Genomic DNA, 15,025 nt, shown 5'->3' with positions numbered 1-15,025 from the left:
TCTATAGCCTCAGGGCTTGTGCTTGAAAATACACAATGTTTTCAGAATATTCATACTATGAGTAGACATTTTATGTCTCCTTGGTTTGTGAAATGTCTTCAAGGCATATTAAGACTTTTGACTGAAATAACAAAGTTGGATAAGTAGAGGTATGATTTGTAAAGACATGCTTAATTTGGGCTTCTGGAGTGGGGTAGCATGCGCTTAATGGCTGGTATTAATTCTGAATTTGATATTTAACAAATTACATTAACAGGTATAGAAATGCAGGGAGACAATGTAATTATTTAATTAGGTAATTAGCTTATTAAAAATATTTTCATTTGGTGGGAACTTTATTTTAGGCATTTCCTTTATCACTTTAATACAGTAAGAGAAGACAATTAATTCTGTTTATCTAAAACATATTGTCTAGCCACAACAAAAGCAAAGGTAATAATTGTTTCTTCTTGCATGTGCTGCCAAAGAAAATCAGAACTGAATAGATAGAAGCTGTTTATCTGCCCAAAGTAGCAACTTTCTGACAGCGCTTACAGCCATTCAGGTACCCTAACACAGGTGTGACTTTACTGTTGCTAGTTTATGTCCTGGTATAGATTCTTGCATGTGAAACCAGCTGTTTGGTCCTACTTTCTTGTCCTCTAAGCTATACTTTCAGAGTGCACTGAACTTTTTTGGCTTGAATTCACTAGTGATTTAATCTCTGGGAACAGAGTATTATTCTTGTCTGGTGTATTTCAAGGGATGAGAGTAACACACTAAACGTGTGGTTTTCTTCTACTTGTGGGATGTTGTGCATTATGACCTTTTCTGTGTAGCTAATGGATATTCAAAATTCAGGCTACAAAAGATAAGCTAATGAATACCCTTCCATTCCCAGAAATCCCAGGCCAGGAGATAAAGACAAAAGAGTGGTAACTCATTATAAGGAACTAGGAAAGCAATAAAATGTTGCTCCTTTTGAATGCTAAGTCAAATGAGTCTTCTAATTAAGAATGTGTCTAGAAACAAAAACATGAAAGGGGACTCCATTCTCTATATAACTGCTCTAAGACTTAACACTCTTAGCCTGGGAGTACTCTTTGCTTTCCCACTGAGCATTTTTGTTCTCTTTTGAAGGAGATTAAGGTATGTGTGTGGCTGGCAAACTGTCACTGACCTTCTTCTGTTCTCTAGTCACCACGTGCAATAAAGGTTCTTAGTCCTTTCTTCTCTTCTTGAGGGACAAAGTCCTGCCATCCCATAAGATGCTTCCCACTAGTGTCATGGCTGGGAGCCAAGGCTAGTTTGTGCTAGTGCAGTTATTATTTGAAAAGGCATGAATAAAAGGCAAAGTCCAGAAGAAAAAATTCCGAAGGTGAATGAGAGAAGTATGTGTTATCACCCAAAACTACTTGTGCTACATGAATGATAATAAGGAGGAAACAGGAACTTAGAAAGCAGCAGCACTGTGAGAGTTTCTGAGTGAGTGGTGGACAGAATAGCTGAAAAAGTTCCCCACAAGTAAAAGAATTGTAGTGGGGATACAGGACTAGGAATTTCAGTACTCCCATTCTTTGACAGAATGATTCAGGCCCACTTTATTTTACAGTGTGTCAAATTACTACATCTGAAATCCACAGTGTGGGTTGGCAGTAAGCTTGGCAGCAAAGAGAAAGCACACAGCTAAAGCATTAGAGTTTGTTGGTGTTCCAACAAAGAAGTTTCCCCAAGATATTTAGGGCAAGTCACTTAGGGATATATCCAGCCAATTCTGGAGTGTACCAGAACCTCTTCTTGAGACTTGGATTTCCAAGCAAGTTTGTGTTTTGTGCTGCTGGTAACTTTTCGGAGTTTAACTAAAAGCCATCATTTAATTTTTTCTAATTGTCTTTCCTGTGCTATGCAGGGACTTGTTCAACTAAGCAGTGGTTCCAAAATAATTACAAATTAATTATTGCAAATCTGCTTTAAAGATTTAACATTTCTCTGTTAGATTTGCAACAGATGACTTTTTGAAATGCTTTAGTGAAACAGAAGCTATTCCTGCAGTTACCTTTCTTTGCAAAAAGGGCAGTAAAGAGGTCAGGATACAGGCTAGGTGTCAAGCTGCACCTGGTTTTCCTTTTTTACTGCTTTATTTATCTTTAGCATTATAGCAAGTGGATTAAGAGGAAAGGTAATTTTTAGTTATTTTTTACCTTCTTGTTTCCTCAAAATAGTTGAGGAGATTTTGCACGTACTTTCAGAAGGATCTAAGTACTTTCATGGCAAAAAGGAATGCAGAATGCTTCAGCTCTGGGGCTTAGCAGAAGTAATTTGAACAGAAATAGGGACATGATAAAACCATTTTTACAACTTTTTAATCCGTGATTCAGCAAACACATTTGTAATGTCCTATTCTCTGCAGCAAGGAAACAAGTGTGATTAACACCTACTGAATGTGGTTTCCCATAGGGGAATTTCTGTACACAATGTTTTGAAATAGTTTTGGGTTGTTTTTTTTAAATAACTATATATGCATTGCAAAGACAAGGTCAAAGGCCTTTGAAGCATGTAAGCTGGTAGTGTTTGGAGGAATCACTCTACAGACTAACCCATAACAAAGCTGTCTCTTGCAGTGATGAACTTCTCATTTGCGGTGAAAAAATTGCACTGTGTCCTGGAAAACAAATTTAACAATCTCATCCTATAGCTCTAGGCAATATTTTAGGTATGTGACACAAGACAGCATGGCAGAATAGAAACGGGGTGATGTTTGTAGGTAGAAGCAATACAAGCTCTCCTTGGGATCTGAAACAGAAGCAGCAATCTTCAAGCTGAGTGTAGATGGAAACACTGAACCTGCCACTGAATGTTTCTATATTGAAGGCCTAACTTGTACTTGGTTAATACAGCTATTGATCTCTAATTAGGTGCAAGTAACAGCTTTTTCGCAATTGGTGCCTGGATGATATAACTATCTGGTGCCCTCTTGAGGAGTTTTTCACATCAGGAGATGGTAGAAGAGGGTATCTTACAGCATCTGCAAATATCTTTTTAAAGAAGGGGACAAGTAAGTTTAGTCACATTTGTAATTGTAGCTATATGAAACAGATGCAATCAAATATAGATTTTTTTTTCCTGCAATTACTAGTTCTGCAAATACAGGGTTTTTTGGCAATTATTAGTACAATCCTGCCAGTGAACAGCCCAACCAAGAGCACTTTTGATGAAGTTGTTGAAGGCTTATGCTTGCATGGCAAAGCACACAAGAAATAAATAGGTATGAGGATGTCTTGGCCTGTTTTGTTTATCTCTACGAGGCCATTTTAAAAGTCATGAACAAGAGCATATTTTTAACTAGACAGTGAAGGATAAGGGCAGAAGTAGGCAAAGAAGAGGAGAGGGGAAAAAAATCCTGGAGAAAAAATCAGGATACAGTTTTAGTCATCCCTTGCTTAAGCATCAGTTACAGCAAATAAATGACTAGTCCTCCCCCTTTTTATATTTTATATTAAAGAATTTCTCATAACACAGACTTACCTTGTTTTGTAGCTGGTCAAAGCATGCGATCCCCATATGACTGTATCATCAAGTGTAGGCTAATTTCCTTAAGTGGAGAAGCTCAACAGATGATTTTGCCGTACTTTTCAGAGGCTGGTTAAATTTTGCAAGACTATCCCTGACCTGTGTGTTTCAACTGTAGTTCAGAGAGGTCTTCTTTTAACTTATCAGTTTTTTCCATTATTTGAACTTAGCAGTGACCTCAAGAAATTGTAAAAAATAGGTGTATGCCAACTGTGTTCTTGTTCCAAGTGAGCATGTGACTCACCAAAGCAATTCTGCCCACTTCTTCATAACGCAGCTCTTCTCTCATAAATGTCAAGAGTTGCTTAACTCAAAGACACTCCTGCTCCTATAGTCTGGTCAGCCCTTGGATTTGCGGCACGTAGATCTGAGCTCTAATTTATTTGGGGGTGGTAGTGCACACTTACATTTCCGTCCAACGTAAGTAGTATTTTGTGGTTATAGAGTGTTTCTTTCCAAGGAGGCCCACCCCAATTTCCACTTGTACTACAGACTGCCTGTGTGAACCTAGGCATGTCACTTAAGGTTTATGAATCAGCTCCTGCACCTGAAGACAGAGATAACAATTCTCAGATAATCTTCTAAACAACCATTTGAATTAGGGACTTTGATAAGTGCTGGGGGGCAGGCATTATGTTACAGGAGAGGTCTAAAGAGGAAATTATTTCTCGTTTTGGGTTCCACCTACACTCTTCTTTCATTATTTTCAAGCTAAGGGATGGAAAAGTGAGATCTTGGCTGTATGTTGTTACTTGTTTTTGAAGTCTATGGTTCTGTTATTTGGAAAACGTTTGCCTTTCAAATGACCAGCAAGAACACAGTTTAGAGAAAAAAAGCCTACACCTATTCTATACAGCCTCACACATCTGGTTCAAATATGCAGAAAGAGGAGAAATGAGATGTGTAATGTAGGTTTATGAACATGGCAGATATATGGGTCCATACATGCACACACTCACACACACTGGATGCAGAAGACTTAGACCTTTTGGATTCAGCTAAATGATGCATAAGGCTAGTGAGAAGTACAAAACTATTTGTTATAATGGTTTCCACATCACTTGTGAAGAACCTGCATTTATGAAGTCTGCCCTGCTTCTCAATATGGTCTGATAATAAGGAGTGCCTTGTTGCTGAATGTCTTCATACAGTAACACAAGAAAGGCAGTTCAGCACTTACTCTTGCATTGTTCTTTTTTGAAATCTGTCAGAATACGGATTTAGAAGTTAACTGTCTGGAAGTGAAATCCCATAGAACTGAGGGTCTATGTTAAAAGTTGTTGGAATTTATTTCCACCAAGCAGTGGAAAGGCTACAGCCTATTTAAGGCAAAGAGGGGAAAATGGAACAAGCCAATCTTTACGAACAAAGAAATTGATGAGTATTAATGTAAAGTCATTTTAGACTTCTGACAGGAGGTAATTCCCCACAATATTTGCATTGTGTAGTTAAAAAATGGCAGTACTAATGCATGTTTAAAATTATTCTGTTTCCATTATGGTCTTCATGGTTAGTTGATTGGAAAGATTGATAATGTGCCTCAGGCTCCCTGTCATTATGAAGTTATTTTTCTGTATTGATTATTGCAACATATATGAGCAAGTGTGATCAAAACAGAATATTTACATTACAAAACGATGTGGTCTGTTGGGGCAGCACATTTACAAAGCCATAGAAAGTGGTTTCAGAGAGAGCTGACAGATTACTACAATGTTTATCATTGTTACAGTCTCAGTGGGAGCCTGGTTTAATCTAATTAACATAACAGTGGGAACACAATGACAATAAAAATTAGTAGCACTAAAGAACTCTTCTATTATGTAGCCAGTGTGACTGACTGGAAAAGAGACATTGCAATGAATGCCAAACGGGAGAACGCTCAAGGCTGACTAATAGGTCAAAGAAGCTTTTTTTGTACTCATAACATTAAGCTGGGATTTCCTTCTGCACAGTGCGCTCTAAGCACTTACTTTGGGTATTCTGAATTGCCCTCTCTGTGCTTACATGCCTTTGAATTGACTAAGCTAGCAAGATAGCTTTGGTACTCTGAATCATACCTAAGTTAGATGTATAGAGTGAGCTAAAGCTGAAATTCTAGATTTCTGCACGGGTCCAAACTTGTAAAAGTAAGATCTTCAGTAGTTTGGGGTTTGTTGTTGGGGTTTTTTTTTAAACGCTTTCAGTTACATCTCTGAAATAAAATAAAAAAATTGAGGGGAAAGGAAGGAAGGAAATAGAACGTTCTCTTCAGGTAGTGATTCCGTAGTATCTACATGAATAAGATGCGTAAATCATACCTACTCTCAAAACCAACATGAATTGCTTTGAAAACTACATTTTCTCAAAGGTCAAAGCTGAAGATTTTGAAACACCTTAGTTTCATCAAGTGAGTAGAAGCAGGTGGGAGAAAGTTGATGTCTTTTTTTTTTTTTTTCCATGAGCCATGAAAGTCAGTTTTTTTGCTAATAATTTAGCAACAATAGAGAACACTTCATTTAAGAAAAGTTAAATCAAGCCTATTTCAAACCATGGAAACAATTGAAAGAATACTGTTTGAAAGGAGTTCCAGGCCTCACTAGTAATAAGCTAAGTGGTAGTGGGAGGAAACTGTCAATAGATAGCAAAACATTTACTACCATAAAAGAGTAGGCATTGTTGGAAGCGTTGTTACGTTATTTTGTATTCTTTACAGAACTGCCTACTGTGTTTTAGGAACAGGTATACTGAAGTAAATCACAGAGTAGGTGTTTTCAACTCATGAAACTTTGCGGGTTCCTTTTCCCACTGCTTTCAGTGGTTTATTTTGCAGAAGTCTAGTGGGTTGCTCTGCATTAGAACGAGTGGGGTAGGGACAACCTAAATCTCACTATAACATTAAACTAAAACTAAAACACAAGTATAGAAATAGATTTCACAAACTTCCAGGCTTAGCACATGTCTTGGTCCTAAACACATCCAGCAGGGAGAGTTGGAGCCACACTATGTTATTCACCGAGGAGATAAAACATAACATCACATAGTAGGTTAGTCAGACAAAAAAAATTTGCAAGTTCATTTTTAGGAGGTTTCATCCTGTCACTCAGCACTGGTCCAGGAAGCCTACAGAAAAAAAAAAAAAATCTGACTAAAGAAGTCAGTGACACAGAGTTCTTGGACAATGAAACCAGAGAGTACACACACCTGTATGTACAGGCTGCCCAGAGAGGTTGTGGAGTCTCCCGCTCTGGAGACATTCAAAACCCTCCTGGATGCTGTCCTGTGCAACCTGTTGTAGGTGACCCCGCTCTGGGGGGGGGTTCGACAAGATGATCTCCAGAGGTCCCTTCCAACCTTAACCATTCTGTGATTCTGTGACCTGTTTCCACAAAGCAGCTGGATTTAGTTCCCACAAAGCAACTGAAACCAAGTTTTTAATTTACTTTCTTGTGGAATGATTTACAGTAGTATTGCATAGCCATAGATCAGAGAACAATCACACAGGCCACCCTGCAGAAATATTTTTCAAAGACACCTACAGAAAATTAATGGTCAGTATCTATGAATTTTACTGAAAACAGACATCTACTTCTCATCACCAATCTACAAGTAAAATTCCTTCTAAAATGTATAGGTCAAATACAGTAAACATTGCAGTACAGCATTAGCCAGAAGTCAAAGCATTCTCTGTGTTGTTCTCTAAGACATAATTTCTCTTCTTAGTTTCTCACAGCTTTTCGATGATAACTAAAAAAATATGATAAAGGAAAGTCTTAGAACACAGAGTGGAGATGAGGAAGCAGTGTGGATGACTTGACAGAGCGTAAAAAAGACAACACGCAGGAAGGAAACAGAAGAGAAAGTGGTTTGGCAATCAGCTTGTGAGAGTACGATGTAGAAATGTGGTGATTAAGTGCTAGCCCCATATTGTTTCCTCTTATATGAATTCTTAAACTCCTCAGGGCTTGTGCCCCATTCCTTCCCTTTTGTGGAAGTTGGGACCACAGTTTTTCATCTCCAGATAAAGAGGTGCGTTCATTCTCTCTCACACCAGGGGAAGAGAACCCATACGTGGAGCAAATTTTCTATCTCAGAGCTGCTGTTTCAGATTGTTATAATCTCAGCTGGATGACCAGAGAACCTGCCATCAGGAGGCAGAGGTCAAGTCACACCTCTCTAAACTTCCTCTGCTGCAGATATGATGGTCCTGCTGGGCAAAACACTTAGATTTGGAACAGAGACACAAAATCTGTCTGTTTTTTTCTTGCCTCTACTGAGTGCAGGTGCTACATAGGTATTGCTACCTTACTGCAGAGATGGAGTAGCAAGAAGGCTGAAGGTGGTATAATGGTGGCGACGAGGCAGTGAGGCTCAGATCAATTTGCTTCAACTTCAGCTGACCTCTATGAGGGGAAAGGTAGGAGAGGTAGAAAGTTTATTTTGAGGAGGTAAAGACACTAATACCTGTTCAGTGCATTTTGTGGTGAGGGTAATTATTGTCAGTAAACTAGGGACAACCAGCAGAGGAATAATTTTGCTTTGTAAAGAAAACTAATTGCCTGATAACTCTCCATTAACAAAGCTGAGGTTGCCTGGAAGCCTTTCAGAGTGTACTGAGGGGCCACAACCTAGGTATCTGAAAAACAGCAAGGTAAGGTTTGCTGGATCAGGAGGGACTTTTGTACTGAAAGACATTAGAAGAGGAGGAAGATGTGGGAGATTTGGTAACCAGAACAGCCTACACAAGTAAACGTGCGGGAGAGGGCGCCAGATAGCAAGGAGTAACTTTTGGTGTGCAAACATCTTAATAGAATAGGAAGAGAACAGCTAGTTTAAAGTTTTGGTTGAGGTTATATTTTGCATAACCTCAGAGAGTTAGAGTGGATGACTGAGCGTGCATGATTTTGGTAGCTAGTGCATTCAATATTCATTGCAACAGTCAGGATATATGAACATCATCCGAAAATCTGATTCCTGTCATTCATGTCAGCGACTCCAGCCTTTGATCAATTAGAATTATAATCTTTATCACGCCTCTATAATTAGATGTGTGAGAGCAAACTTATTAGGAACTGTATAGCTTCCTTTGTTGTTACTGTGTAACACTAGTACATTACAGCCATGCGATACCAATCTCTACAGTGAACTAGGTCCTTCTTAAACTAGAAAATTCATTTACAAAGACTGAATTGATACAGTTAGCATTGGCTGTCTATGCTCCCAGAATACTGACTTAGGCAACACGCAACTAGGTTACAACTTTGGGTCTGTTTATTTTCAGGGCTGTAGCAGTACAAGGTGCCTGCGCTTTGCAGACAGCAGAAATATTCAGGAAACAGGACACTGGACCACTGTCAGACAGGGTCTACCAACTCCTTTTGCAATGGCAAATCCAGCATTTACATGAACTGCACTGAATGGCAGCTACTTATACCCATCCTATCCTCAAACACAGTATGCTCCCTAAAAACATAATCATGCTTGGGGGACTTTCACAGTCCTTCACCTATTTGTACAGGTTGACATTTGATGGCAAAACTTTCAGTAGGCTATCTTTAAATTCACGTATTCAAACCTCAATCCAATTTCACTGCTATGACAACCTAGTGGCAAGAAGACCTCTGTGCACCACTAGTGAAAATCTTCATAACTCGTCTTGGTGTCTTTCCTCCAATGCTGCATCCCTAATAGTGCAATTACAATCCTGCCTAGCTAATGCAGCACTTTTCCTCACCCATCCCTTGCAGATACATCCAAACACAGCAGACATAGCTGTCATTTGTGCAACTTATTTTAGTGATAACTATCCTCGATGGTGACCAGAGTCAAGGCTGGTACTTCGTATATTTCATGCATGTGAACTTCAGTTTGTTTTTTCTTGTTTTCAGAGGATTTTCATTTTGCACAATGCAAGGTTTGCAACAACAGCTCAAGATATCACCGGGCACCCACTAAATCTTTTTTTGTTGTTTAGTGCTTTTGTCCATGGACTAACAGTGCAATCTATCCCTTTAGCTGAGAGCCAGCAGCCAAGTGGCTAGCAGCGATAAAGAGAAGGAAGGAGGAGCAAGTGAGAGTTTGACCTCACAACCTTTGTTTAGATTGCTGATTCTTTTTAGTATTTCCTCTTGTTATTCTTTCAAGTATTTAGGGAAAGGGGAGGGAACTGTAGCCAAACCATTATGCATGCTTATTCTATAATCTAAACATTTTTATCGTCTCTTTCTCTTCTTTTTTATTTTTTGGCAGTTGTTTAAATAGCTATAGAAATATACCAGAGGAGTGGAGACTAGAGTCTAAAATTTTGCAAGATTTTATTCTGGGCAGTGTGCCAAGTAACAGGTAATTGTTGGCAGGACTACAAGGTTAGTTTTGCGTGCTGCTTTCAGTCTACAGAAGTGATGTATGTGCACAAAATGAGGGTTGAATACAGGCCTTCAGGCAGTGGCTGGGTTTGAGGACACCTTTACAGTTCAATTATACTATGTACGCACAGTCCTTGAAAAGGTGGGTGGCTGTTGTAGAACATTAATGCCCTTGATTTCAACCTCCCGCCCACTTCTGCGTTCCTTGGTTCTCTGGCACTTGACAGAGTACGTAAAGACTACCCAGTTCTGTCCAGTACTTATGCAGGCTGTGTAAAGGGGAATGAAAGACTTGGACAAAAGCTAGCCTTCAGGTGGTTCAATTGCTAAATATCCAGCATGACATCAGAAATAAAACAAGGCCACTGCCGTTTCTTCTGTTGGTTATTTAGACAGGCAAGTGTTAATTTGCGTATCTGAACACATCAAGAGAAAACACATTAAGACATACAAAAAAGCTTCAAGGATAAATTTCGTCTCGATGTAAGTAAAAAATTTTCACTGTGAGAACAATTAAACATTGGAATATGCTGTCAGGGAAGTGATAGAATTTCCCTCACTGGAAATATTCAAGATTCGGCTTGGCAGAGCCCTGGACAACCTAACTCAATGGCCCTGCTTCCAGCAGAAGGTTGGACCAGATGGTCTCCAGAAGTCCTTTCCAACCTAGATTTTTCTGTGATCTATGATAATACTCCTAATCATCATGTTTCAAAGTTGGGATAATGGAAGAATGTTATTATTTTCTCTCATGTCAGGCAAATGAGGATTCCAGTGCCTACGGAAATACTAACTTTATTATGAAATAGAAAAGGAAGGAAAAGCAATAGTTGCATTTCACTTACAAGCATTGCAACCAACTGTGGTCAAAACCAATCTGGTAAAGTTGAACTGCATTGATAACCACAAGAATACAGGTTTCTGCTAAGCATCATCAAAGAAAGTAATAAAATGATCTCTTTTTTTTCTGCAGAGGGCTGCTTTACTGCACTAAATATGCCAGTATGTTTAATACAGTACAACAAAACTGCTGGACTTGCAGTGATGGATGTGTGTATGAAAGCAGGCAATTTTTTAAATGAGTATTATGCTTGCCTATAAAAGCAAAATAAACATTCAAATTGTTTTGAAAAAACCCAGACTTACTAGTGATTTGATAGTTTATCAATTGTAAGTAGATCCTATTATATAAAAATGCACAATTTAGAGCAAAAGGACGTATTAGATACTTTCTAATTTTTACAGATTGAGACTGTATTTTGCACTGCTTCTACAGCAAACCGGGGTGTTTGGTGTTATACAAATTAGCATTAACCATGTTAAGAGATGTAACAGACACTGCTAGCTTGGCCAGGCACTTGCATGTGTATATGAGTTGCAGGAGCTTACTTTTCTCTTTTTTAAAATTATTTTTTTAGCAATAGTTAATGTAGAAGAATGTATAATAAAGCAAAGCTAATGCAACCCATTTTATTATAGACAGACATATATAAGTTTCACAAGATACTGCAACTGCTGTAAAGATGTTAGCTAGAGAGAATCCAAGCCAGGTAACAAGCTAAAAAAGCAGATTTCTTGTTACCCACATTAACAACTAGAAGAGCAACACAGTAAGCATAAGAAAATCGGCACAGACGTAGGTAATATATCAGTTAGTTACATTTGCTGTCCTAAAGGACAATGAGAAACTCTGTGTTCAGATATTATCATCCAAATAAGTCTTGGTAATAATTAATTGCTAAGATGCTTGCTTCCTTCTTCACCCTAAGATGCTTGCTGCAATTTATATACCAATCAGCATTAATGTGGCAGATCCTGTGCCATTAACAAACATACCATGACACAGCATGTACTGGAATGGGGGGAACTGCCCCCTGGATGTACTGGTGCCGTCGAGTAGGTGATGTCCTTCTCTTGTCTGGGCAAATTCTTGTGTGACTGTGGATGATCTGGAGAGCAGCATGAAGCTAAGAGGATTACAAGGCTCAGCGGGTACCTCACCCACTGACATGATTAGTACATTGTGTCCTTTGTTGTGAAGGCTTATTACTGCGTGGCTTTCCCATGTCAAAAGCTAGGCTTGGGTGAATAGACTTATGCTCTGAGCCTCTAAACTTAGTGAACAGAAAAACTTGTAAGCATTCTGGGATCCATTTACTGTAAGTTAAAAACCTAGGAGTGCTAAGGTTTTTATAAAATTATCTAGAAAGGAAATGAAGCAGACGAGACATTCACTTCTGAGAGAGGGGAAAAAATATCAAAAATCCAAACTATGCAGCTTTCCTGTCCGTATCTCCTTTTGAACTCTTGGAGCCCATTCAGCGTGCAAGATGGTTTAGCAAATCCCATTTCAGTCACTACATATGCCTTCCTGGATAGGGTCTCAATGAGAAGCTTCTCCACAGAAAATGGAGACTTGGAACAGGAAAGCTGTGTTTAAACCCTGTGCTTAGTCTTAATGAATATACTCAGAACAAAAAACAACTTAAACCATCTGTGCCCAGAAGAAGCAAATCCAGATGTCACAGGGATTTAGTTCTCTCCTTCATTAATCATGTCTGCAGGATCATTCAGCTTCTGCAGCATATGCCTGCTGTACTTCTAACGGATAGTTAGAAGTACAGCAGGCTCACTTGGGAAGAAAGTTTTGGTCACATTTTTGTTAATCAAATGGAAACAGAATTTCTTACTCCTTGAAGGGGGTCACACTACCATTTACTTAGTTAAGGAGAAAAAATGTCAGGTCTAATGTCTAGCTTTTGATGTCTTGCCTCACTAAAGTCTGTTCAAAGTCACTGGGATGCCTCGAGCCTTCCTCGGTTACTTAAGTGAAAAGTCTTTAATGCTGCCTCCTGAAAATCCCACCCTACAAACTCATTTCCACCACTTCCAATATTTTTTCTTTTTGTCTTCCCAAGCAGGTACGGCTGCCCATTTGAGGCAGTAAGGAAGGCATTGGTTCTCCAACAGACAGATTTTTATCCTGGATTTTCTGCTGAGATCACCAGATTGAGCTGTGCTTTCTCGTTTGCTCTTCTGCAGCTGTGCGAGCACTAGGCAGTAGAAAGTACAGTCAACTGTGGTTTTATTTACTGGTTTCTACATGCCACCTCTATTTCAAGGTCAGGGAACAAATCAATGCATCTTATTTGACAATGTCCTTGCTGCAGCAATTCATTTGCAAAGGCCTGTATGTTAGCTGCTTTGACAAGAATGTCCTAGCTAATTAAAATACGGCCTCTAATGGCAGCTGAACAGGAATGATCACCTCTAGCTGTATCGTTTAACAGGTTTCATAACTTAGTGACTAAGCAGAGAAAGAAATGGTGTTTGAATTTATGAAACATGATTTGTGTATTTAGTAAACAAGGAAAGTTCAACATATATCATTTATTTTAATCTACATATATACAAAACCCTGTAATTACTTGGTCACTAGGACAGGAGTGACCTCAAATGGAGTATGCAACAGCTGGAGGTGATTCTCAGCTCTAGGATTCCTTAATTTATAAGAAATAAAATCAAGAATCACATCTTAAACATCCTGAATTTTACATCTCTATTCAGAGTCTTTATTCCTTTCCTAAATGCCCTTAGTCCTGTGTCATGTCCTAACCATCAGTTTCCTCCTTACTGATTCCCATTTGTATTGGGTTTGCTGCATCTCTTTACTTTCCTGTTCTTCTAGATACAGCATTACCTCTCTGGCCTTCCAAAAGCAGATGCCAGCTTCGAAGAGTCACAAGGCTGACATCAAAAGCAACACTGTTCTCATTAGGTTCCTGACATGGCAGGTGACAGGGCCAACAGCTCTGCTACAGTAAAACCAGGGAGGGAAGGAGACAAGACCAGGGGACTCTTCACCGCAGGACGTGAGGATAAATTATTTCAAAGTTAAGGTAAGGTAAAGTCTCTTGTTCTTGTGAGGTAACTAGTTTCAGAGGATTTTTCTACTTAAGTACTCAGGGTGCGCAGAGTGCTTTTCCTTCTCCACAGCCACTGTCTAGAGCTGTATTTGAGAGAATCTGTTCATTTGTTATTTATTTATTTATTTGCTTACCCTGGATATGGAGAAGGCTGAGGTACTCAATGACATTTTTGCCTCAGTCTTCACTGGCAAGTGCTTTTGCCACACTGCCCAAATTGCAGAAAGCAAAAGCAGGGACTGAGAGAACGAAGAACCGCTCACTGTAGGAGAAGACTGAGTCTGAGACTATCTAAGGAACCTGAAGGTGTACAAATCCATGGGACCTGATGAAATCCATCCGCAGGTCCTGAGGGAACTGGCAGATGAAGTTGCTAAGCCATTTTCCATTATATTTGAAAACTCGTGGCAGTCCTGTGAAGTTCCTGCTGTTCAAAAAGGGAAAAAAGGAAGACCCGAGGAACTACAGGCCAGTCAGTCTCACCTCTGTGCCTGGCAAGATGATGGAGAAGATCCCCCTGGAAACTATGCTAAGGCACATGGAAAATAAGGAGATGATCGGTGACAGCCAACATGGGAAAATCATGCCTGGCAAATGTGGTGACCTTCTGTGGTGGTGTTACAGTGTTGGTGGATAAGGGGAGAGCCACTGGCATCATCTACCTGGACTTTTGCAAAGCATTCAACACTGTCCTGGAGGACACTTTTGTCTCTAAATTGGAGAGACATGAATTTGATGGATGGACCACTTGGTGGATAAAGAATTGGCTGGATGGCTGCACTCAAAGAGTTGAGGTCAACGGCTCGATGTCCAAGTGGAAACCAGTGACAAGTGGCATTCCTCAGGGGTCAGTACAGAGACCGGTGCTGTTTAACATCATTGTTGGTGACATGGACAATGGGATCAAGTGCATCTTCAGCAAGTTTGCTGATGACACCAAGCTGTGTGGTGTGGTCAACATGCTGGGGGGAAGGGATACCACACAGAGGGACCTGGACAGGCTTGAGAGGTGGGCCTGTGCAAACCTCATGAAGTTCAACCAGGCCAAGTGCAAGGTCCTGCACCTGGGTCGTGGCAATCCCAAGCAGAAATACAGGCTGAATGGAGAACGGATTGAGAGCTGCCCTGAGGAGAAGGACCTGGGAGTGCTGGTGGATGAGAAGCTCAGCATGATCCAGCAATGTGCGCTATCAGCACAGAAAGCCAACC

This window comes from Charadrius vociferus, unplaced genomic scaffold (assembly GCF_000708025.1).
Source record: "Charadrius vociferus isolate BGI_N301 unplaced genomic scaffold, ASM70802v2 scaffold220, whole genome shotgun sequence".
Taxonomy (NCBI): Eukaryota; Metazoa; Chordata; class Aves; order Charadriiformes; family Charadriidae; genus Charadrius; species Charadrius vociferus.
This window is presented reverse-complemented; position numbering follows the sequence as displayed.